Below are 24,087 nucleotides of genomic sequence, written 5' to 3'. Positions count from 1 at the left end.
CGACACTAGCAGTTGAGTAAATTTAAACAGCAATTCTCATACTCAGTTTGGGCTAACATTGCGAATTATTAACGACTAAGTGTCTACATCTGAGCAATCACACGCATACATACAACACATCAGAGCAAGCACACGCATACATACAACACAGCAGAGCAAGCACACGCATACATACAACACAGCAGAGCAAGCACACGCATGCATACAACACAGCAGAGCAATCACACGCATACATACAACACAGCAGAGCAAGCACACGCATACATACAACACAGCAGAGCAAGCACACGCATACATACAACACAACAGAGCAAGCACGCGCATACATACAACACAGCAGAGCAAGCACACGCATACATACAACACAGCAGAGCAAGCACACGCATACATACAACACAGCAGAGCAAGCACACGCATACATACAACATATCAGAGCAAGCACACGCATACATACAACACAGCAGAGCAAGCACACGCATACATACAACACAGCAGAGCAAGCACACGCATACATACAACACAGCAGAGCAAGCACACGCATACATACAACACATCAGAGCAAGCACACGCATACATACAACACAGCAGAGCAAGCACACGCATACATACAACACCATATATCTGTAAGAAGTGGGTTCAATGCATGTGCGTAAAGTGTCGTCACATATTAGCCTATGCAGTTCGCACAGGCTAAGTAATGACGAAAGTTTCCGCTTTTATGATATGTTCTGTTTAAATAAAGCATCTTCTTATCAAAAATCCTTTTTAGGCGGAAGGACGCTTTGCGCAAATGCATTTAAGCCCCTTTTCCCAGAGCACGTTCCATATTGGTTTGAAATTCGGATAAAAACTTGTGTATGATAATGAGTAACTTTTGTTACATATTGAAATCAATGGAATAATTGCGATATGCCTTTTTCAATTGTTAATGATTATGTATTTAATTATCAACCGTTGGCATATGAAAAATAGTTTATCTTTATAAATCAAACAGGACTATTTTAAATGTAATTTCCTAGAGTGTATATGCGTGCGATAAGATGATTCAATCAATGAAAATTTTTTTACCAAAGATGAACATAGTTCGCCTTCCAAATATAATGTTATTTTCCATATGTTACAATTAATAGTTGCATTAGAAAAAGCATTATTTATTTTTATGTTTATTATGATAATTAGGATTATAATTATTATTATTATGATAATAACGATGATGATAATGATAATGTTGCTTATGATGATACCACATAAGAGGAAAAGCAAGAAGAACACGAAGAAGATGGTAATGATCACGATGATGATGATGATGATGTTGTTGTTGTTGTTGTTGTTGATGATGTTGATGATGACGTTGTTTTGTTGTTGTTGATGATGACGATGATGATGGTGATTACGACGACGGCGACGATGACAATGATGATGATGATGTAGATGATGTTGTTGTTGATGTTGTTGATGATGATGATGATAATGATGATGATGATGATGATGATGATGATGATGATGATTTATTGAAATTAGTAGTCGTAGTAGTAGTAGAAGAAATGTAAGGCAAAGAAGAAAAAAACACAAAACTGCGATCATATTAGCGAGTATATTCAGTTAAATTGTGTATTGCGAAGCGCTTTAAAATTTAAATTATTTGTTCCTTTATTTAACAATTTGAAACTGTTACATGATATATATTTGAATTTTTGTATAGCAAATGTCACAGCTGTAAAGCTTACACCAACTCCTTCAATCGGTGTCTATAATGTATCGATCCGTGGTGTGTAGCCGTATGTGTGTATTTATAGTAACTGGTTAAATAATAAAAGTAGTTTTGGTTTCGATTTCATATTTGTATCAAAGACTGATTTTAATCAAATAAAATCGAAATTTAATATATTGGTATCGTAATTTGGACTGGATATAAGGATTATTTATATTGATTTTAAATCTGGAATATTTTTCATCTGAATTGATTTCAATATATATGCTCCTGACATTTAAATCTATTTGTTAAAACATGTATGTGTAATTATGGCGTCCGGTGGAAATAATGCAAAGGCGATTATATTTTATGACAGTGAAGGCGCAAACGAAGCGTCTAAAACAGAGGCAGACAAATTGAGGTTCTTCATTGAAAAGAATGGTGGATACACATGTCAAACTGACCATGCAATAAGAATACCTGGAACCGAAGTTATGAATAACATTCACAATTCAATTAATCGTTATGACAGAATAATAATTCTTATAACAGATCAATCTGCTTCAAAAGGATGGTTCACATTTGCAGTTTTGTCTGCCTTAGAAAACATAATTGTGGAAAATTACATGAGACTTTTGGTCGCATACAAAGGAAATCGACGTGAAGATGTTGGGTTTCTGAAACCGGATTGCTGTCGTTGACGCCCAAGACGTTTGTCGACCTCACTGAATGGCAGGGATATGAAAGGCTTCTCAAACAACTGAAAAGTTAGTATGACCTTATAATTCATACCTTATGTTTAAAATAATCAGCAAACGTTCCCGATGTCAATTTGCTTAACGTAACCGTTGTAAATGTTTTTTAACATAAATACAGCCAAACGATTGATACTTCTTTTGAACATGTAATGAACCTTTTTATGATGGAATCCTAAATATACATTATTATAAATAGACTGAACGCATTAAAATGAACCATGTAATATTGTGTAATGCTGATAATGTTATTATTATGAAATTGGCAACACACATATCTTTTCACCAATTTTCACATGGTTTTACTCATCCTGCGAATTGTTAAAAATCGTAAACAAAACTCCTTTTTTGAATAATAAAAGTATGTGTTTTGAATATGACTTAATAATATATTTTATTTTTTTATTTGGCCTGACACTTGAATACAATTTAATAACAGGTGGTAATTGTGTTTGCGGTCTTACCAAATATAATATTATTGTTTCAGCTCCAGTGTGTTTTGACGAAGAATTACCAGCGGGAAACTTGCATCTTGGCTTGGTTCATTCCCACATATCCGGTTACATGTGCTATGTTGCTGAAGGTAAAGTCGTTTTGCCGCATGCATTTTGTACCTTTTCATGTATTCCGTAGTTTATATCTTTGGTTAACATTTTCAAATAACTAGTATTACGATTTCGAATAATAAATTTGAAAAGGACAAGAGTCACAATGGCCATGTCTGTCATATGTTTACACTGTCAATGTTTTCAAAAGTTTACCTGTTCAAGATTGCGGTATGGCCTAATGTTGTTAAATCTCCAAGTCTAACATATTCTTTAACATTAAAAATACTGCAAAGTCAAATAACTACATTTGCCATAACACAATGTTTGTTGCACAAGGCTAACTAGACATTTTGAGTCAACTTATATGGTGTTTTATTGCGCATAATGCGGTATGAATGCTTATCAGTCCTTGGGCATTATAACCAATGAGACATTATGAGGCTCAATGAAATATATCCATGGTTAATATATGAGTAATGAGATTTAAAAGGTATGGCAAACTAAGAGTAATCTGAGATTTTAAGACAAGATATACTATGATTAATGTGACATTATACGGTATGATAAACTATCAATCATCTGACAGTATAAGGCTTTTATAAACTATCAGCATGCGACGGTATTAGTCAAGATAAACTATGAGTCATGTGACATTATAAAGCGTGATAAACTATGAGTCATGTGGCATTATAGGGCGTGATAAACTATGAGTCATGTGACATTATAATGCATGACAAACTATGAGTCATGTGGCACTATAAGTCATGATAAACTATGAGTAATTTGACATTATAAGGCATGATAAAGTATCATTCATTTGACATTATAAGGCAAGATATACTATGATTCATGTGACATTTCAAGGTATGAAAAACTATAAGTAATGTGGCATTATAAGGCACGAAAAACTATGAGTCATGTGACATTATAAGTCATTATTAAATATTAGTCATGTGGCACTATACGTCATGATAAACTATGAGTCATTTTACCTTCAAAGACATTTTGTGCATATGCGACATAATGAGGCATGATGAATAATTCGTCATGGGACAGTACGATTAATTGGTCATTATAATTAATGTGACACTATGAGCCATGAGACATAACGATTCATGGGACATTGTAAGAAGAGATAATAAAATATTGACCGTTTAACATACTAACGATCTATGACAGGTTAACCTGAAAATGGTTTAAGTAAATTAAATGCAATTGTTGTGAAAGACATTACATTAACTTCATGTCTAGTGCAATACATGCTGCCAAATAACGCTTTTGCCTACTTGTCTTTAATCAATATTCCATTCCGAAAACGGGTATCAATAATATGTCATAAAGCAAAGTTGAACTTCCATAAACCAGTACCTAAGTTGTCTTTTCTTAATGGTCAGTACTCGCTATGTCTTTGTGGAGGGACTAATTTATCCGGTGATGTGTGTGGAGTGGGGCTATACGCTATAATTGAGACGTACAATTAACTTCTGATAACAATCAGAACAGAACAAAACAATACTGTATTACACCTAGATCTGATTGACCCAAAAAATCTATAGAGACTTTGGTCTGATTACTTGATGTTGGTCTGGGTATTTGATGTTTTGTTAACGAATCTTCGATATATATTGCTCGTCAAAGTGTTTCGAAATATCAATTGTATCAATAATTATGATCTTAATTAGCTTCAATATTAACAAGTTCAAGTAATTTTTACTTATCACAATTTTATATTTGCATTCGTAAAGTAGGTCGTTAAAGATGACACCACTACCGTATGAAACAATTTTTAATCAATTTAGAAATCCATTACTAAACGTAAATCAATTTTAAAACAGAACTTCACGTTGGTCTGTATTGGAAGAAAACACAAAGATTATTTCAGCAATTGCATTCAAAACGTAAACAAATACACGAACAAAACACGAAAAACATTCAAACTATGCTGGCAGGTATAGGATGCAAACGTACGCGCCCTCCCCACAAAAAATAAAAAGATTGTATTGTACACTGTTTTCCGGTAATTTGTATCTATTTGCTTTAACACAGGAAAATTGCATGCGAAACTTATCAAACATTCAAAAGCCTATCACATGAAGTTACTTTATTAATAAAACATTAATATCACAAACATGATATGGTCGCTTATGTACCAACGTTATCAATCACACATGGCATAAGTTGTTAAAGGGATCTTTTCACGCTTTGGTAAATTGACAAAATTGAAAAAAGTTGTTTCAGATTCGTAAGTTTTCGTTTTAGTTATGATATTTGTGAGGAAACAGTAATACTGAACATTAACCATGCTCTAATATAGCCATTATATGCATCTTTTGACGATTTTAAAACCTAAAAATTATAAAGCGTTGCAACGCGAAACGATTGAATAATTTGGAGAGTTCTGTTTTTGTCGTGAAATTTTGTGAAACTACGAAGATTGCTTATATAAGGTATAAAATACGTCATGAATGTGTACTCGGCGGAATAGCTCAGTAGGCTGAAGCGTTTTTACTTCAGGACTCTGGCAGGACTTCAGGGGTCACTGGTTCGAAACCTGCTCCGGGCAATGTTCTTTTCCTTTTTTTATTTTTTTTCTTGATTTTTTACTGGAGCTTTTACGATCCAATTTTTACATTTATCAATATAAAGCATTTAATGAATAAGTTAAAAAAATGCCAAAATCTGTGAAAAGGCCCCTTTAAAGGCAGTTCATGTTCACGCTGTATGACTTGCTATGAATATTTCGAACATTTAAACATTTTGCAGATGTTCAGAACATCGGTTAATACATTAATTATAGTGATATGTAAGTCGGTTAATGTATGAGTAACCTGTTGCATCCTCGATTAAAAGGAGTTTTTCATATAAGTAATTCGGCGTTATGAGTAATGGGAAATTATAATTCATGTTTAATTATGAGATATTATACATTAGTATTGATTCGAAATTATAGGTCATGGGTAATTATGAAGGATGTGACATTACGACTAATCGTATATAATAAGGAAAGTGGCGCTTAGTCGTGAGGCGTACTGATTCTTTAGATATAAGAAGGCACGTGTCAGTATGAGTCGTGCTACAGTTTGAAAAAATGGAACACTTTGAGGTATGCGTCAAAATGAGGCATTGGGCATTATGAATGATTTGAAATAATTACTTATGGTACATTATGATTGATGCGCCATAAATTGCCTCTGGTATGTTGTGTTGTAGCTGGTCGTGTTTATGAACTAACCCATACATGATTGTCCAGCTAATAAACTCTGATGGTAATCCCTTTTTCTATGAAAACGATATCTATTTGATCCGTCGTAAGTTTTTATCATCATTTATCAGTTTTTATCATCATTCATCAGAAAGAAAACTTTATTTTGCTACGAATTTCATCGAAACGTTGTTTATGTTAATAGTAATTAAAATGAATTGAACTACCATTAATTACGATTCAATTTAGTTGTGTTTGTGCTATGAGGTTATCTCACGTTTACATTTAAATATTTCGTAAATAACTCAGGTCCAAGTTCCAGATTCAGAATTTTATGTGTGACTGTTTACAACTGTCTTGCAGCTACCGGCATAATTTGATTTGCTTTGAAAATTATACCAGGTGGGCGGTTGAAATAAGGCCACTATTAAAGAAATGAAATTCAATGATTGACAATTAATAAGCATTGTCCTTTTTCGACCGCCCGTGCGTCAGTTGTTCCGAAATTATTGGTTGACTCTTGCTCAAATTATCACAATAAAATGACTATTGTTTTGATGATCGTAAAGAAAGGCATTTGGCTGCGACCAGTTTTTTTCTAAATTGTGGCGCTTTTTCTTGTGTCCACTTTATAATATATAGTCTCCTTAAGCTTGAGATTTGGCCTCCGGTTTATTATTTGATTATTTTCCCTCAAAACTTTACATTTAAATGACCTCAATGTGATGATGTTTGTAAAAAATAAATTTATCTGCGAGGAGATTTGGCTGGATATGGTCTTTTTTGCAATATATACTATTCAATCCCTTTTATTTCTTGGTGGATCTTGCAAAAAGTGTCCATCTTGTATAACCTTTATATTTTGATGATCGTTCAAATCGGAATTTTTGCAGCAGCACTATTTTTCATAAGTAAAGCCTATTTAACAATTATAGAATATTATCATATGGTCATTTGACGCATGTGTTTGTAACTCCTCTTTCACTAGGTGGATCTCAAACTTTACATAATGAATGACATTTGTGTGAAGATGATCTTGAAGAAAGTAATTGTAGCTTAAATTAGTTTTTTTGCAGAATTATAGATCTTGGTGTGTTGTTCTTGTGTAGCCAATATTAGCCCAGCATTGTATGTTATCAACTTCTCTTTAACTCTATTTAAATCTTAACAATATAATATAGTTTAATAACTTCAATGTGTATATGATCGTGCATAAAGGGAAGAGGGCAACGATAACGAGCGAGGCATGGTATTGTTAATGTTCTGTAAAAATAGCGTTCGTTCAAAATTTGGAATACTCCTGCCGATTGGTAATATAATGACACTGTTAATTGAACTATATCGTTATATGTGTATTTTTTTTTTTTAAGAGTTTGCGAACAACAAGAATTGGTTGGAGAAATGCAATGGTTACAGAAAAGAACATATACTACTGATTGGAAAATTTCTGCTGGCTGTACCAAAATCCTGCACTGTCCCACGGCAGCTTCCGTCAAATTCAGCAGCAGGCATTGTTATTTCGAATGTGGATACATTTGAGTTTAAGAGAATACACGCGGGTAAAAACAGATATTATGTTGTTACCATCAACTAGATAAAGCACGCGAACGTAAGTATATACTTTCATAAATAGGGTATACGGATTAAAACAATTAAATCCGATCACAAATAGAAAACTCAGTTTTCTTAAAATCGAGTTAAACTGTTTTTCCATTTTTTGAATTGTGAACATGTTTGTGCTTACTGGTATCATGTATAGTATATAAATACGTATATAAATACGTAGAGCTTACACACTACTATTACGAAGATTATAGAATACTGGCACATTTATTATATTTTGTATTTTAAATATGGTTTTCACAACCCAGTGCGATGTATGCTTAAATAGTACATTTTGTGTATTTTAAAGCCTCTGACCTTGAAATGAAATACATGTTAATCAAAACATATAGATGCAATTTGATAGTGTGCAAAATTGTCGTTAAATCTATAGCTTAGATAGCATGTAATTTATTATTTTCAAACGGTACCACTTTTAAAACCGAAAGAAGGATTTCTATACGTATACGTTCTACAAACGCGATTATTTTTAAGTTTTAAAGCGCAAAAGACGGATTTCTACCTTGTTACCACCAGATACATTCCAATTGGCATATATAAAATATGTTTCTTATCTACACTTAAATGTATTATGCCAAATAAGATGTGTGGCTTTAATTATCAGCGACTTCGAAGTAATTTTGGTACCGTTTATTGTAACAATTACAAGTATTATGTTCTGAAAATTTGTTGCAAACTGTATTTACATCTGAGAGATAATGTCAAACTATTAATGGGTTTACACATGTAGACACGAATATAAGTGTGCAAAGAAAACTATGAAATCCTTAAAAAGAGGCTGATGTCGTGATATTTGTTATATTTAATGCTCACATGCTCGGGTTTACTGATATTATTAAACAATGTGTATATGTGAACGTTGACGTTTATATTGGTATTATATTTGAATTGTGTTGCGTTTTGTGTCGTTCCTGTTAGAAATATAATAAAATAAAACTCATATTAAGGACAATGTATAATAATCCGTAAAAATTCCAGACAAGTGCGTACAATTTTTCCGGTGTTCGGTTGACCACTCGAATTCTTGTTTTAGTCGTCTGCCATTTTTTCAGAACGAGTTGTACGTTTGTGCCCAGGTAACAACTACGATAACTGCAATATCACATCTTGCAAAGCAGCACCTTGGGAAAATAAATGTCGCTCTCGAGCACCAGCGTTTCTGTCAATCATACCAGCAGATAATCGATGCGAAAGGATGGAGTGACTTCTTGGAAATCGTTCCATGTGAAGGTATCTAACGTTTCTTTATTATGTCAGAACATGCACATCGGCATACAAATATAAACAATATAGGGCTAGATATTTATACTCCATGTCGCATTTGCCCGCATTACGGGGAGATGTTGCAGAGACATCGATTGGATAATTGGCTCGGTATAAGCTTAATAAGACAATACCTGTTACATGTATAATCAAATATTTATAGACGTTTTCAAGAACAATTACTTGATACTTATTTAGCTGATAAATTGCAATTCATGTTTTAGATGAAAACGATATTCCTGTCGCGTCTTTTAAGGCAGCGACGGCAAACACTACCAAGAAGACTGGGGCAGAAACTTCTCTAATAAGCTGGAGTTTTGTCCGATGTTAAAAGGGTAAGTGCACAACAAGAATAAGTTTACTAGCATCTGCATACTAATCGATACTTTATAATGTATGCACATATAGTACTGGAGCATTTGAATGCCTGGTCCGATACATTCAAAGAACGGACATTAGTCTGGCAATGTACCTTCAAAGTACCTTCAAATATATTAAATAGAGAGGATTAGAACGCATTCTCGCAAACATACGAATACGAAATATGTAATAAGTTATTGTCCCTTAAAAGAAATACCTGCTTTTCATTTTTAGTATTCATCAAATATTTAAATTTAGATTAAATTAAATTAAGTTTCCATACGTGAAAAATATTTGTTAACACTAGTATGTGTTTTATGACAGTATAGGGTAAGTCATTAAAGCAACATGTACATGGTTTCAATTGTTCAATCTATTTATTTCTCAAATTTTCCAGATGAGTGTTTACATATCATGTTTTGATATTGACGGAGATTCTTAAGAAGAGATCGAAAAAGAGCTAAAAAAACATCATATGAACATCATACGACATGAAAACACACCAGGAAGATTCCTGCTCTCAGATGGTGACAATCGAGAAGGATGGATAATAGTTATTGTATCGAAAGAATCACTGAAAAGCGAACTGCTTTCTTTTAATCTCATGACATGCCTGACTGCCGATGTTGATGACGGCAGATTTAGGGTCATGCTTGTATTGCGCAGCGGTGTGAATATTTCAGAAGTACCAAGATGTATTCGTTGGGTAACAGTATTCAGCGAAGATGAGAAATCATACAAAAACTGGATTGTAAAAACAGTTTCAGGTAATTGGCCTCAGTGTATAAGCCATTCATAATTATAGCATCATACAGCCTTTCAACTATACTTGACTTTTGATTGAATGTAAAATCATGCTTTTTTAAATTTCGTTCCGATATTATAAAGCGCATATATCGTTTCTGCAAATCTTGGATCCGACAAAACATGTATTGTATATATGTATTGTATACAGTGAACATCATATCTAGATACAGTTTCTGTATACATACAGGCGACAGTAAATGGGTATGTCACGTACATTTGATACGATAAACATTTCGAAATATAAAAATGTATACACATTTATGCACGCAGTCCCACTACTTTATAATATATACCAGCGCATAATTTGAGACTTGCTCTGTGAAAAGCGAGTTGAATGCGTGTTCTTACAGTGTCGCACATGCTTATCAGGGGCAACACACTCCGCCTTAACTCGAGCTTTATTCAGAAGAGATTTTATCTGCACGAGCGATTGAATAACAGCAGAAACTGTCGACACTCTACGCACATGCATTTAACCCCGTTTTCTCAGAGTGCGACTCATGTATATGTGGTTTTTACAGGAGAACCAGTAGATATTGGCAGGGCACTTCCAGCAGGGGATGTTATTCCAGGCTTATGTTGGGCCTATGTCTTGAACTACCTGAAGATTGTGCTGACGACCAGCAGTAAGTGTCAGTGTACTCGGGAATTTTATTTGTTCTGCCGCGTAGATAATTGATTCCATGCATCCTACGGTAAATCGTAATTAGGGTAAAGTTTAACTTTAAACTATGTCTTTAGTGTTGGAACAACATTGTTAAAATGTGTCTACACGTAGTCTATACGTACCGATCCGGCATTGGATGTTTTGGTTTTGGTATACATGTATGGATGAAAGGAATTCCGAATAAACACATTAATGTTTGCGGTACATTATTTTAAGCACAATTGCTATGCAATACAGACATTTAATTTTTCTGTTGGTTAAGGTATTTATAAAACGATACAAGACTATTTGACTGAAAAGAAGTTCAACTGTGACTGCACCGTAAACTAATTGTGGTGTGGATCAAGTCCTGTGATATGGAGAACACCATAGACGTGGTTGCAAACAAAATGTACGGCATTTAAATATGACTTTAGTCAAATATTATTAATTTAGTTACACATATACTAATTGTCACAATCTTTGTTGTCTACTGACATGTTATAGCATTATAATAGAAGCAGGATGAAACGTGTTTTAATATTTCTTTGCATGTATTAAACGAAGTAATATGAAGTTTATTTCCAGTGGTGGGCGACGCAAAATAACTAACAGCGACCAGATACATGTTACAACTAATAGCATTAGTGGACAGATTGGCAGACCATTTGCTTTCAATATGTTCAGATACAACGACGAGTCAAATCCCGTAAATCAAGTAAGTAATCATAGAATCGCTGTTTATTTGGTACTGGTATTGTATATTATGACATGTATGCGTCTCTACCATTATTAGAACCTATATATATATCAGAACTACCTAAGAAAACAATGAACACGTTTCGAAAACATTAAATCTCTTGTATCACACAAATAAAATCATATTCAGTTCCCTGAAAGCCGTTTAGGTTTTAAAGTTCATCAGAACATTTTATTGATACGCTTTAACCATGAATATGTTGATCTTCTAATCAAATACTGCTTGTACAAGTACTTAAACTGGACCTTTGCTATCTAAAGTAAATACATATGCATGTTCAAAATTTTGTTTATATATATATTTTTACTTGACATGATCCAGTATCCACACTTAACTTATCTAATCCTGTATGTATAGTATGGGTATGCATGAGGTTACCGTGAAGCAGAATGTTGCAGTTATGTCATTATGGTAAGTATTTAATTGCATCGTGAATGATTATGGTGTTAAAAATGCTCTGTACACTGCTTCATATTATAATGTAGAATGATTATAAATGATACATATTCTACTTGTTTGCAATTTTAACAATACGGTATCTAGCACATGACGTCACCTTAGGACTTCTAGACATTAGTCCAAGAACTTACAGTGAAAAACACATTTTTAAGAAATTCATCTTACAAAATACCGCGCACTTTATTTATGCCATTGATCAATTTATTGTATTGGCAATGATACAAAAATACAACTTTTAATGATGACAGCAATTAATTATGTATGATTTTGTTTCTCTATGAGTGGACAGGTATAAGAAAATGTATTGCACATGTCTGACTATCAGTGAAAAATAAGGAATTGGTATCGGAGTTAAACTCAAAGAAACATGAATTAAACATACCAGTACATCAGACATTCATATAATTCACAGAGTTCTGATGTCAAAACTAGTAGTATAGCGACTTATTAAACGCGCACATTATACTTTGGAAGTTCGTTAATATCCCTTAGAAGGCACCACACCTTCCTTTTGTTATTTATGCCCCTAGTGTTTTTAATGTATGATATGATAGTCTAGACAGCTGCTTAAGCCACATGTTGTATTTATCAAAAACATGAGATATAAATAAATACATATATTTTAAAATCTCTGGTTAAAGTATATCATAATCATAATTATATAGAACAAGAATTAACGTTCAAAATTAGATTCCCTGAATCTTCTTAAGATACGGTAATCTTAATCGAATATACATTGCTAAAACTACCAATATTATTATAAAGTGCACAACATCCCCATTTCTGTTAATTAATATCATTGTTCGTGAATTGGAACGTATTAGGCTGTATAAATGTGTCCGTTGTCTTTGTTTGATCTTTGGTTAATTCATTTATATCGTTATTTTCTAAATCGGTAAAAATATTAATTGTTCCAAAATCAGCTTGTGTTTAATTATTGTCATACGCAATATAAATTTATTTTTAATTTCCGATTTAATGGATATCGTATGGACATTATTGGTTTTAATAAATCAAAAATGTTTTCGCACTTGATAATCATTCATTTTGTTTTGTGATGAGCAAATAAAACTTTTTCTCTTTTTTATTTCATGCACATTGTTGTAATGTACTATTGAGTTAAATAGTGAAACATTTAAGTATATACATGACCCAGTTGTTCTCTTTTCCATTAAGATGATTTTATATTAATTAACTTGTTAGATATATGGGGACTTTATCCATACCACCTTTTGAAAACTTTAGTACACAATAGGTGGTCCACTATTTGTCAGCGGGAATGACATAGTCATTTTTGTTACGCCAGTTTGTTTCCCTGTTAATCTACTGGTACCATTCGACTAATCACTGCACGCATGAACAAATATGAAAATTGGAAATAGACATGATCAACCAGACGTGAACATATCAACACCGTTTATCTTGATAAAAAGTGGAATTTCTTCATTTACTTTTTTTCAAATTCAGAGATGCTTCCTTGCTGAATATTGCAACCCGATGCAATGCGTCCAAACAATTGAGAAAGGATACGCTGGCATCAGTGCAACCACAAAACAGGGAATGGGAGAGTCGTTCAAGGAAAAGTTCAAAGAGATCATGTCTCGCAGAAAAATGATGAAACTCTTCTCGAACTTCAAAGTGTCATTTATCCTCTTTGATGGTGGGCATATGAGTTCTTTTCGTTCAATGTATATTTTGTTGAACATAGTAACAGGTCATATGTATACTTATGTGTTCAACTACAATAATACTTAAAGGTTGAGTTAAATAATGCAACATTACAACACATTAACACTGTCGACATGTGCGCCATTTACATTGTTCGGTAATTGGCGTCTCTGTTAACTTTGATAGAAAACAGCATATATAAATTATTGCTTAAAGTGCACTAACCCATTTAAATATTGTCCACTTAGATGGTAAATAGCAACCATGCATGCTTTCAAATATTTTTAAATCTAGATACAAATCCACGAAATCGTCTTATGGACCTGTTGGAACAAGAGATTTTTGAGCAGGAATGCGATGTTATCACCAGAAACTAGTAGACACTGTACATGGAACTGAAGAAGACCAGACTGTTACTCAGGATCAACATAAGAAATTCATCTGTGCAACTAAATGACCAAAGACTGGCCTATATAAATTTTCATATTCTTTTGCTTATAAACACATTTATTATAGCAAGTATATCATGTTCTTTTGGAGCCACATCGTCATTTTACATTTGCAAGGTATGACTCTATAAATGCATTTCAATTTTAATAATACCATTATTTTTAGCTCACCTGAGCACAACGTGCTCATGGTGAGCTTTTATGATCGCCTTTTGTCCGTCGTGCGTCGTCCAGTGTGCGTTCTGCGGCGTCAACGTTTGCCTTGTTGACTCTCTAGAGGCTACATTTATTGTCCAATCTTCATGAAATTTGGTCAGAAGATTTGTATCAATGATATCTTGGATGAGTTCGCAAATGGTCACGTTTGCTTGAAAAAACATGGCTGCCAAGGGGCGGGGCTTTTTTCCTTAGATGGCTATATATGGCTATAATAAAATCATGTTAACACTCTTGAGGCCACATTTATTGTCTGATCTTTATGAAACTTGGTCAGAAGATTCATCCCAATAATATCTTGGATGAGTACGAAAATGATGCCGGTTTGTTGAAAAACATGGCTGCCAGGGGACGGAGCATTTTTCCTTATATGGCTATAGTAAAACCTTGGTAACACTCTAGAGGCCACATCTATTTTCCGATCTTCATGAAACTTGCTCAGAAGATTTGTCCCAATGATATCTTGGATGAGTTAAACAATGGTAACCTTTGCTTGAAAAGCATGGCTGCCGAGGGGAGGGGCATTTTTCCTTATATGGCTTTGTATTGCTAAAGTAAAATATTGTTAACACTCTAGAGGCCACATTTATTGTCCAATCGTCATGAAACTTAGTCAGAAGATTCATCCCAATAATATCTTGGACGACTTCAAAAATGATGCCGGTTGGTTGAAAGACATGGCCACCATTGGGACGGGGCATATTTCCTTATATAGCTAAAGTAAAACGTTGTTAACACTCTAGATGTCACCTTTATTTTCTGATCATCATGCAACTTGGTCAGAAGATTTTACCAAATTATAACTTGGATGCGTTCAAAAATGGTTTTGGTTGCTTTAAAAACATGGCCACCAGGGGCTGGTCATTTTTCCTTATATCGCGATACATGTATATGGCTATAGTAAAACCTTGTTAACACTCTAGAGGCAACATTTATTGTTCAATCTTCATGAAATTTGGTTGGAAGATTGGTCTCAATGATGTCTTGGACGAGTTTAAAAATAATTATGTTTGCTTGAAAAAACATGGCTTCCAAGGGGCGGGCCATCTTTCCTTGTATCACTATAGTAAAATCTTGTTAACACTATAGAGGCCACATTTACTGTCCGATCGTCATGAAACTTGTAATATCTTGGACGAGTCTAACAATGATGCTGCTTGAATGAATAGTAAAACCTTGTTTAAACTTTAGAGGCCAACGTTATTTTCCGATCTTCATGAAACTTGATCCGAAGATTTGTCCAAATAATATCTTGTTATCTCAGGTTAGCGACATTGGGCCTTTGAGGCCCTCTTGATCAACGAATTGATCAATTCATTAAATTGTGATCGTATCTTATTTTACGTTTTACTTTAAACTCAAAGAGGGATGCAACTTGTATGGTCGATATTTAAAGTTTATTATGTAAAATACATTTGTCATTGTAACATTATTATTAACGCTGGGTATAAACTACGGTTACTCTGATATTAAAAACGAATATTTAGTTAGATAATATTTTCATTAGTAAAGTGTGATCTTTGTTTCTTTGTGACATGGTTTAAAAAGTGTCTTGGTGAGGGTTTTGAAAATATGATATTTAAAATATCATATCATGCAAAATTAACATATATACGTTATACCCTGCTTACTTGGACAATTGTTAGGAACATAGAATCATGAATGGATATTTTTTTCTGAAAATGCGTGTATTACTAACATAACGTGTACTATTAATTGATGATTTTGTGTGGCGCAGTGGTCGCGTAGAAGTTTTTGCTTGTCTATGTCTCGGGTACAAATTTAAGGAATACAATATTTCATTAAAAAAGAATATGTTGGTAGGTTGTTATTATAATTATAAAAGACCGTTCTTAACAGTGCATTTGTGTGGTTAAATAAAAGTAATTGCATTATGCAAAAGAACGAAAAACTGTGAGCATGTAACTTTGACAGTTGTGTTATATAACGCGTTGTGTGATATTACGGGTATTGTCTTATGGACAGTAAATATTGGGTGACAAGGTATGAATTGCATAAAAGCTGAATATGTTAAAAGTCTAAGCAATATGCTCTGTAATGATTTTGCAAGTTACGCTTAATGTACACACACTTTAACTAATGTTGACATATTTAATTGTCATCAAAGCTGCAGTTGTTTACTGAAAACTATTATATTTTGTATGATATTAAATGGTTGTATTGTTTGATTTGCATTTCATTTGTATATATATTATTTCATATAAAGGTTGCATACTGCATTTTGTATAATTAAATATATTATGGCATATTAGTATAAACGTTCACATTGCTAGGTTGGTATCTCTGATGCACGAAGAAACGAATATCTGGTAATCATCAATGCCAATCAATATATAATGTTATTATTAGTCCCCTACCAGTGAAACCGGAGAGGGACTTATGGTTTGCGCTCTGTGTGTCTGTCAGTCAGTCTGTCACACTTTTCTGGATCTTGCTATAACTTTAAAAGATCTTCATATTTTTTCATGAAAATTGAAACATGGACAGATGGCAATATGGCGATTATGCACGTCATTTCATTGTGTTCCTACGTAAAGAATTATGGTTGCTATGGCAAATATTGCTGAAATATTGCTGAAATTGGTGGAGTTTTACCTATATGGAAATTTTATTGCTTGGCAATAGTCGTGTTCTTTGTAACTTGTATGTGCATTTGAAGATTCAAGTATAATCTCGGGTTATTGTACCACATAACAAAATAATTGTCCACTTACAAATGCTATATTCGTGTACGGTCAACGTCAGCATTTACAGTCGAAGGTTATAGTATTCGTTCTCACGCTGAAACATTACCATGCCTTTAAGGATTCTAAACGAATGTTCGATTATACTTCCTAATGCCCATACAACATGCAAATCCGATGCTTCAAAGGAAAAGATCAAGGTCACAACTCAAGGTTAAGTTTTGTGAATTATGTTTTCTGCAACTGTCTCTGTAACAAGCGTACACTTCATTTCCTGTGTAAGACCTTGTTCTCTTAACGTTGTAATTAATATGTAATTGTTATTTGACTAATATATGTGTGGCAAAGACGAGTATACAATGTTTGAACGCAATATACGCGGATTGCAAACGCCGTCTATATGGCACTTAAAATAGTGTGTGTCCTTAAAGTATGAAAGTATTGTTGTACTGTTATGGTGTAGTGAACTAGACAAAGGCAGCGAACTATGGTTGCCTTGCATGTGTTGTTAAATGATACAGAGGTTTACGGTTATTTGATGCACCCTATACAGAAATGACGTTGTTGAGCTTGTATACTTAAGAATAGTTGTGATTTATTATACTGGCAAGTACTTCATGCCGTATTTATACTCCTGTATGATTTACATTAAAGGCACGTGTTTTTTTTGCATCAATCGTTTCGCTTCACGATCCAACGTATTGCAGAACAAAATAACTTGTTTTTCTTCTTTTGTATACATTGTACACAGTTTGATAATGTTACTTCGTTATGAATATAAAACAATCCATCTTTTTTTTTCTTTTTTTTTATTTAATAGTGTTTGGTATGTGTGTTTCTATATATACTTTCCATCATGCCACATGCAAACGTGGTTTCTGTTATCTGGCACTGTTTCTTATAGTTGCTTCTATATAAACATGCAATCATTATACTATGTTAGCATGATGTTTTTATGTAACACAAGTTGGCTTTATTGCTTATTTATAAATACATCAGTCCACTATTTTAAAACGATAAGCTTCCATTTTTGGTATGGATGTTTTTATATGCCTAAATAATTCCACTTTTTTTTAACGCAATGCTTTAGCATTTAACACTGTTTGTAAGTACAACATCTTTATTTAATTAAACTTATTCCACTAGTTTAACATACATTTTCCTGGAACACCGTTTGCTAGTGTTGCTTATATTTATCGGCTGTTTTTAATATGAATGTAATAGCTCAAGGGCGTTTTGTCAATAACCAACAATACTTATTACTTGATTTAAATACAAGGTAAATTACAGTCACATAGCTACACGACATGTAAGCTTAATTGATGTTTCTATTTAAAGCATTGACTAACATGACATTCATATGGAAATAATAACGTGTTATATTGTACAACTCTTGCATTAGGTTTTGAACACTTACGCATAGATCAGAGAACTATATATTGAAAATATTATTATTATGAAAAATAAAGCACTTACAGTTTTGGGTATAGTCGTTAAACACAACTTTTTGTATTTCATCGCTTTCATTAAATGCACGTATTGATTTTTCTCCACACATGATAACACTATGACAACACACAACACACATATACATATGGATATAATCGCCAATGGAGCGTGCAAAAACAATGGATAATCAATCGAGGTAAGATGTGTGGACCTTATAATGTGTCGAGATGCCTTCACTTAATATGTGCGTATACATGGAAATAAACCTTATAACATCACAATGTTAATCAATCACAAATGGGCAGAGTCAATACACTATAACTTCAATTCATCTTCGTATTGATTCGATGTAAAAAAAATCTGGGACAAGAACACAATTTCAATATAAAATTCCAATGAAAAGTGCTAGCCAGTTCGCTAACCTACATCGGAAGATATTAATGCTTCCAAGAGAATCTGTTTAAAGAGAATACTAGGTTATGATAAAACACAGAAAATAAACCTTTTACCACGTGTCATGGCGAATGGTTAAAACAAATGTGTGTGGCGAGAAATTAAATTTTCTGTTAAACAAGTATCGTGTATACTATGTATCCCATAATGTTTTGCATAAGCATACTTTCGTATATTGCAACATACGGCTGGAAAATGGAATAAAATGACCAAAAACAACCTTGTGAGATTTAGTGGTATGATTTATGCGACGCCTTGTATAATAAATAATAAAGGCGCTGCTTCTCTTGCAGTAAATAACGTAACCACAAATCAGCACACGGAAACACCAGTGTCTAGCCTTTCCTATCTTTTGTAAGTAGCCAATATTTCTATGCATACCAGAATCATGCCGAATTAACATTTGCATTAAATGTCTCTCATCGTAATCAGATAATGATTTAATGTTTATCCATGATAAAGAATAACAAGGTTAGGGTTAGGAATGTAATCCTCGCATTATAGTCACAACAAATGCTTTACATGGACCGAAGCAGAAGGCCAATTATTTCCCAAAATAATAAAACAATGAGCTCCAATTTGACAAAAACAGGCAAAACTATGTATTTATTGTTTAAACCTAAATTATATATTTTAAAGCTAGGTTACACTAAACTACATTTACGCGAATACCATCAAAACGGTTTCCTTATCTTCGGAATTTCCATTAAACTTTACCACCAAACCATCCATAATTTGGATTAATAAATATAGGAAATTTAAGCGAAATAAATTTAAGTATTGTTGTTTGTAAATTATGGCTATAAGTGCATTTATAAATATTAAGTATGTGATATAAGTTACTTTATATAAATTGATTTTAATTTGTTTTTAATATCAAATAGTTATTGTTAAGTGAAGTTTGACGTAGGTAGTTTTGAAGGGCGCAAACAAAAACGGCACATGGCTATAGTGCCTTCTCGGCGCTAAGTTGTGTCATTCTGGCATTACCGCGTGTTGTCGACTTCTTAACCCACCATCACGGCATATTCGCAAAGAAGAATAAACACGCTTCAAGGTTGGCACATGTACGAAAACTTAAGTTGACGTGTTTGTGTTCTTCTAGGTACAAACTTGATGTGGTGGTGTCTCAGATTTTGCGTTATTTGTTGGCGGATTTAAAAGTTGCCGATACATGGACGAGGCAAACACGACAAGTGCCTGCATGTATTGGTTTTGGCGGGAATATTTGTCGGTGTGTTCGTCTTCCGACTTCGCCAAAATGCAAGACCAATATAGCAAAAACATGCATCATAATAAAATTGATCCTGCCTCAGTGCAAACCTTGGCCAAATAAAGCAGGTTCGAATACATTTTCCTATCTCCGGTCAACAGGAATTAGTGTGCTCCTACGCACGCTGTGACGAATAACATGTTTTAATATTTGTCCTTTGAAATTTATTGGGACGCATCATGAATGTATCGTTATATTATATATCATCTTTTTTTCTTTTTAAAAATATATTACCAAACCAGCTTTCTGTATTTATCATTTTCATTTACTTGATTACGCAATTTATGACGTATCTAGTGTGACGTCATTTCTCAAACGAAACATAATATCTAGTTTTTCTGAGGATTTTTGGGACAACAATTTTGACATGGTGGTCTTAACAGTATTTTTTCTAAAAATTTGTAAAGCATCGAACGAATCATAAACGTATTTCGGATTATGTGTTTGTCATTCATAATTGTTAACTTCGATAGGAATAAAATAATTCGCTATGGCAGGATTACGATTTCGTAAATCGGATTTTGGGTCAGAATGGTTAGCATTCGATACAAACGCTATCAAAAAGTAGCGTGGTTTAAAATACATTTCGACAAAGGGATGGAGGAACAGAAAATGGATGTGTATATCGTTGTAAATTTATAAGCAATGGATTAAAGTCGTAAATAAGGTAATAAAATTTAGTTATTGTTTTGCTGCTGCATTTGTTTTCATTGTTTACCACGAAAAATATCACATTCTCGATACTTTTTTTAATGTTTTCTCATATTTTAAATTGGACAGTATTAAAAGGAACAGTTTAAAGTGGAACTATATTTTACGTGATACCATCGGTAGTTATTCGGTCGTCTGGAATGTTGTGTACATGAAGGAGGCTCGACAAGAATAATTATATTGTTATGTCAATTTATCATTTGTCTTTGATAAAATGTGTCACTAAAGCTCGCCCTATTTTCTTTTTATAAGCCTCACCGGATAAATTTTCTCCATCTCGGCAAAAAACATGTATTCTCTCAATATTTTAAATTGAAAATCCTCCTTCCAAATTGTTATCTTTGTTTAAAATAAGGCCGTTTTTATCATGATGATTACAATTTTGCTGCTGCTGCTGATTAATGATGCTGCTGATGATGATCATGGTGATGATGAAGAAGAAGAAGAAGAAGAAGATGATGATGATGATGATAGTGGTGGTGATGATGATGATGATGATGATGGTGGTGGTGGTGATGATGATGATGATGATGATGATGATGATGATGATAATAATGATGATGATGATGATGATGATGATGATGATGATGATGATGATGATGATGATGATGATGATGATGATGATGCTGATGTTGATGATGATGATGCTGCTGCTGATGATGATGATAATGATGCTACTTCTACTACTTCTACTTCTACTATTACTACTATTAATACTTCTACTACTACTACTACTACAACTACTACTACTTCTACTTCTACTACTACTACTTCTACTACTACTACTACTACCACAACTACCACTTCTACTACTACTTCTCCTACTATTACTATTACTACCACTGCTACTACAACTACTACTGCTACTACTACTACTGCTACTACTTCTACTACTACTGCTACTACTACTACTACTACTACCACTACTAGTACTACTATTTCTGGTACTTCTAACAACGCCAACTAATCAATCTTCTATTACTGATAATAATAATTATTATTATAGTAATAATTATAATTATGATAGTTATTGTTATAAGGGTTATATGGAATGATGAAAAAGGAGTCAATCACCTCGTGAACTAGAAATTGCTTTGCCTTGAATGGCATTCATCATATCGTTGCGATTACATCACATGGCATGTGGTGTTTCATCAAGAAATAATTAATACGTTACTTATTATGTATTGATACAGTATAATTGTTTCAGACACAAATCAAGACAATCATCGTGTCGACCTATTGGAGAAAAGAGGTTATGGATGAAACTGATGTGATCCGGAATAACTAGGTGACATTGCTCACCAGCTCTCCATTGGATGTGTGCTCCCGGGTGATTAACAGCTGAACTCAAACATCAATTTCTTGTAAAGTTAAAGACAGTTTAAAATATACACACATATAATATAAGACATGCCTTTCAGTTATTAAATAAGCTTTGCTTCGGTGTTTTCAATTTATGAATATGATTAATAAGACAGTTTAATTTGCTATAATAACGTTTAAGTAAATCTTATTGGTATGTTCAGTATGATGCTACCATTTTACATTTTATACATCAAGTAACAATTCAATCCATGGTATTTTAATGAGATATACAAATATTGGTTGGCCGTCAAATGGGCAAAATAACAAAAATACTTCCAAAAATACCATAAGTAGCATTATAATAAAATGACCATTTTCCGTCTCTATCATGTGAAATCTTTAATCGTTATTATATGAAATTCAGGTAAATCAAATTTATTTATATTTAAAAACAAAATATATATTTCCTAGACGGAGTAATGTGTAAAGAAAAGTAAAGTAAAGCAAGCTCAGCTATTAAGTGACTTTTAAAATTGAATTGGACAAAATGGAAATGTCGCAACAAAATAGTTGAATGGTTTCATACCTACTTTTTCATATTAATGTTTGTTTTTGTTGTTTGTTTTTTAACATGTAAAATGGATGCTTTTTGTGTGTATGTTGTGCATTTTACATTTATTGTACATTCATTTACCTATACGTTCATGAACTTCATGGTTTTTGTCAATAATATAACACAATTTTGAGATGCATATGTAAATAACTATGTTTCAATTTGGTTAAACTACTGTCCATGCGATATTCATCGACTGTAATAAACATCTATGTAGACATACCAACTTGATAAGAAAACTAGTAAGGGACCAATTACTTCTGCTATTCAACCCACGTTTTTCTATGTTACGGCGTAAAAAGGCGTAACCCACCTGTAACGTTTAAAGGGAGACGCACCTTTTTAAATAAATAAAATATAAGACAGATTTAAATGAAACATATTAGTTTATATGTTGGCAAGAGTAAAGTGGCGGGAAAAGCAACTAACTTTAATGCATGTTTCGTTACTATCTTACACATGAACGATATGAGCTCTTAATGAAGTTTTTAAACATAATATTACACCTATGAATTTCGTAGTTGATGACAAAATTAACGATCCGAATCTTGAACTAAAGGAAGAACTGCCGCTTTAATGTCGAGCTAGGATCTTCCTAAAGATGGAAATACATATTGGCATTACCATAAAGTACTGCACACGTAGCTGGTTTATCCTGTATGTCAATTTGCATATTTAAATATGTTGCATATCATGGTAATTACAAGAGGCGGACACTATTCGTAAACCGGACTATTTTATTTAAATCAGTGAACACACTACAATAGTCTTCTGAAATGTTTGATCAAGAACATATTATATAAAATAACCAATTGTAATATTGATAATAATATCAGCATTGCGTTTTTTTTAATAATATTTAACTGTGCGTTGTTTCACATACAGCAACATCACATTGTAAAAAGTAAAGTGAATTATATGCTTATGCGATGCAATGCATATTTCAATAAATATGATATCGTCGTCGGACTTAAATGTTTTCGACATACTCTATAATTCCGCGACAAAGAAAATAATTGTGAAACAGAAACACCAATTATTTATATCATATCATCTGAGGCGAAGAATTATCGCGACAATTTACTTATACTATGCGAGACAGGCAACGACCTTGTCCTCAATTATG

The 24,087-nt window shown here is 33.2% G+C and overlaps 1 protein-coding gene and 1 long non-coding RNA gene across 5 annotated transcripts in view; one reads left to right on the top strand and one right to left on the bottom strand.

The window, feature by feature from the left end:
- The window catches only part of LOC127867116 (uncharacterized), a 168,808-nt gene that overhangs the window by 80,515 nt on the left and 64,206 nt on the right, over positions 1 to 24,087 (bottom strand). The gene's annotated exons all lie outside the window — the stretch shown is intronic.
- Positions 1,826 to 18,578, top strand: LOC127867121 (uncharacterized). 4 transcript variants are annotated; one of them, XR_008043291.1, is made up of 12 exons: positions 1,826 to 2,460; positions 2,936 to 3,031; positions 7,569 to 7,807; positions 8,874 to 9,051; positions 9,341 to 9,419; positions 9,842 to 10,211; positions 10,773 to 10,877; positions 11,181 to 11,309; positions 11,486 to 11,615; positions 12,015 to 12,068; positions 13,584 to 13,776; positions 14,079 to 18,578. It is a non-coding gene; the product is annotated as an uncharacterized LOC127867121 (long non-coding RNA). The 4 variants fall into 4 exon arrangements; XR_008043289.1 differs by lacking the exon at positions 12,015 to 12,068; XR_008043292.1 differs by lacking the exon at positions 12,015 to 12,068 and having other exon boundaries at positions 11,475 to 11,615.

The sequence above is a fragment of the Dreissena polymorpha genome, chromosome 2 (assembly GCF_020536995.1).
Source record: "Dreissena polymorpha isolate Duluth1 chromosome 2, UMN_Dpol_1.0, whole genome shotgun sequence".
NCBI lineage: Eukaryota > Metazoa > Mollusca > Bivalvia > Myida > Dreissenidae > Dreissena > Dreissena polymorpha.
Note: the sequence above shows the minus strand (reverse complement) of the source record. Positions and strands in the feature narration are given on the sequence as shown.